The sequence below is a fragment of the Gymnoscopelus microlampas genome (assembly GCF_963454915.1).
Source record: "Gymnoscopelus microlampas genome assembly, chromosome: 14".
NCBI lineage: Eukaryota > Metazoa > Chordata > Actinopteri > Myctophiformes > Myctophidae > Gymnoscopelus > Gymnoscopelus microlampas.
This window is the reverse complement of record NC_139951.1, coordinates 9,992,665-9,996,373: the sequence shown is the minus strand read 5'-3', so window position 1 is coordinate 9,996,373 and position 3,709 is coordinate 9,992,665. Positions and strand designations below refer to the sequence as shown.

Sequence of the window (3,709 nt, the reverse complement as noted above, 5' to 3'; positions counted from 1 at the left end):
GGGCAGCAGGAGTAAATATTTAGACTTTCATGAGTAGAAATGATAGTTGAGACCTGAGCATAAAATTCTGACCTTCTTGAATGAATCATGAAATGTGTGGTATTTTTGGTCAGGCTCTCATTTGGACCATTTTTCTATGTACAATGGAACATGTGGTAGTTAAAGTAGGGAGGGAAGGACAGTTTTGGTTTATTTTATTGCATGTTAAAACACTGACCACAAAATGTGACAAGGCGTCATAGAGCTCAAGTGTCACAGAAAAGAACCACAACATGAAAACATTTCACTCAGCTAACCAATCACTTTTTGTTTATCATTTAGTAGAAGTCTATCTGCTTAACATATTTGACTTCAGTGTCAAAGAGCTTTGTCACTGTCAACTTCATTCCACCATCAGACATGACAAAGCTGCATCTGATTTTAGCTCTTCTAGGTAACCTTTAAGTCTTTTTTATTGTGTTTTGATATGAATTATTATCATTATAAAGTCAAGTATTCAGTATTCTTAGGTTGTTATTCTTTTTAGTGTATTCTTTTGAATGGGTTGCATCTTCATTGACTGTGTTAAACTTTGTGGAACTTTATGATGCAGTTTATTTAATTTCTTATTATTTTCATGTTCCAGGTGTCATTTACATCAGTCAGGATGGGATTTTTGGATTAGAAGTGGAGTTGACGGTCAGAACAGGAGACAACATCACTCTCTCCTGTGATTGCAGAAAATCACCTGGAGCTGACATAGTGTGGTTCAGGAACTGCTCTCATAAAAACCAACCTACTCTTGAAATGAATGAGCAAAATTCCCCTTCTAATCTAAAGTATAACAAATCCACTGAACCCTATGATCTGCTGATAGAAAATGTTGCTGATTATGACCTTGGTCTCTACTTCTGTGGAACCAAGGAGCATTTGTTAGCGGAGGAAAACGTTAGACCATTCTACAAATATGGCAACATCACCACAAGGATTTCATTCAGTAAGTACTGTATTCTGCTACGTTTGCTTATATTTATTCATTAATATTTACAATCGGGAGCTCCGGTGCAGAAGTGTAATGTCAGGTCTCAGGTGTTAGCACAGGTGGGTATTTCTGCTATTAAAGCATTGTTGCTGCCTGTCGCACCTCCGACGGCGCTGCAGTGGTTCTCAACCTGTCGGTCGGGACCCCCAGGGGGGTGCACACGTGATTTTTTGCCTCGCATTGCAAGGAGTTGTGAGCTTGTAGATCGGCTATTTTCACAATATTTATCTGTGGAAGGGGGGTTGCTGCCTAAAAAGGTTGAGAACCACTGGCTTAGAGGATCCTTGTGTGTCCCCACACTCTGTCCCATTTGTTATTGTGCTTGTGTGTATGTGGAATGAGTCCCAGAAAGAACTAATAAAATAATGAATGTGTGGTTGCAGACAAGACAACACAACACAGTGTTTATATTTTTAAACTCATACTGTATTCCCAATATGATATTCACATGGGGTAATTATTACAATACTAAACCTGGTCAACTATATCCTGAGGTGGTATCCATAAGAGTAGGGATGCGAAAAGTATTTTTGTCTCCGCAAGGCCGAAGGCGTGGCAGAGACTATGTTTTGCACCCTGTTTGTCCGTCTGTCCGTCCGTCCGTCCGTCCGTGCGTGTGCCAGTCCGTCCGTCTGTGAGCAGCTAATCTCCGGCACCGTTGGGCGGACGCAGCAACATGGGCACACACACTCCGTTGAGGCCAAGGAAAAACATTTTCACATCTGCCTTTATAGTGCCACCAGGAGGCCGACTTATGTAAAAATGAAAAAGTTATATTAGTCCTTCAGATTTTATCCAAATTTCACACAAATCAGTACACATGATCTCTAGTTATGTGTTCAAGACAAATCTGTTTGATTTTTCATATTCCATCCTGATTGACCAAGATTGACATCTAAAGTGTGCAGGAGTGGCCCGTTTTGAACAAAATGTCTCAAATCATGAACACAACGTCCGATTGCGGTAAAACATTACAAGCACATTCGCACTACTTTGAGGAACAAATGCCACCCTTTTAACATTGCACTATTATAGCGTCACCAGGAGGCCCATTTTTTGCAAAATGTTTTTTATAGCCCTCCTATACAGATTTTGTCCAAACATCACGCAAATCGGTACACATTATCTCTATAGTCATGTGATCAAGACAGATCTGTCCGATTCATCATATTCCATCAACATTGCTGGCCCACAATAACCTACCTACCTGACCTGGCGGAGACCTGTGCTCCGAGGAGCGGGACCTCCGCGACAACATTATTAACCATGTTAATAGAACCAGTGGACTAGACTGTGGTAGAAATACAAGTACTGTACCATGTGTCATTATCCATCCCTTATGAACAGATCATTCTCTTAATGACCTTGGTGACCGTGTCTGCAACTGTGACTGCTGTGACATCAGTGTGAGCAGCAACAGCAGCAACAGCAGTAACAGTGACTGTGGTATGAGCTGGCTCCTGTTGGTTCTCTCCAGAGCGATGAATCTTCTCCTGCTGCCCTGTGCCTACTATATAGGAACCATCTGTGGTAGGTCAATATCAGTGGTGGAAAGTAACATCAATAACAATTGTATTTACTCAAGTACTGTACTTAAGATACATTTTGAGGTTATTTATTTTTATTTTTTTGGTTATTTTACTTTACTTAATTCTTTAACACCTTACCCGACTACAAATATTTGAAAACTTATGTTACTATTAATTTTGTAGATTCTTATTATTAATACAACACCCCAATTATAACAGCAGTTCCACCTCTGCTATTTTCCAAATCATTTCGCCAAACGTTTAAATATCTTGAAAAATGTGGTTATGCTTAAGTAACAAATCTGAGTACCTCTTCCACGAGAGAGCTTCTAATGAGACTTAATTTTGCTTTCAATTGAGAAGAGAATTATGGAACGCATGACACAATCTCTCTCTGTCTCAAACAAGACAGTTGATAAAATGAGTATTGTGATTAATATGGTTAAAACAAACATGCTTGTATGATATAATATATATATATATATATATATATATATATATATATATATATATATATAATAGGAATTTATATGTCAGTCTAATATATTTAGTTTTCTCATTTGCCTTCATGTTGTAACCAGGGTACAACCGTAGCAAGAGAGAAGAACTTCAGAAGAGAACCAACTGAACCAGGAACAAATGATTTGAAACATCACAACTGTGATGAAATTGACTTTTGAGTATGGTTACAATTTATTCCTGCTGTATAACTGGTAATCTAAGTTAATGGATACAGAATAGATTTTTTTAGGAGTCATGGGTGGGTGTTGTTGGGTTTTTCTTCTTTCCTCTCTTTTTGAATTTATTCTCCTTCATTTTAAAATAAGACACCCTCAAAAAAAGAGATGCAGCATCTCAAGGGACCTATCCTCTAGTATTTTTATGTTATTTTTTGTAATTGCTTGCAATAGCTTGCACATAATACTATTATTAAGAGTAGATTTTGAACAGAGTAGCCTCTCCTGACAGTGGAATGATTAAGCCACAGCTACAATATATACGTAAGTCTTATTTGTTCCTCACTGAAGTCCCCCTAAAATGTTTTTGACTCTAAACCTTATGCCCATACCTAACACCATGCCAAAAATCTAAAGCTTGTCACCATGTGCACAATTTGTAGGATTTTCCTAGATTTTTAGCATGCCCAATAGTAACAGAA

General features: G+C 38.2%; 1 long non-coding RNA gene across 1 annotated transcript; it reads left to right on the top strand.

Annotated features, from left to right (window-relative positions):
• Positions 1-714: 714 nt before the first annotated feature.
• LOC311059898 lies at positions 715-3,201 on the top strand. Its single transcript, XR_014602230.1, has 3 exons — positions 715-976; positions 2,369-2,551; positions 3,132-3,201. It is a non-coding gene; the product is annotated as an uncharacterized lncRNA (long non-coding RNA).
• The last annotated feature ends 508 nt before the right edge of the window (positions 3,202-3,709 follow it).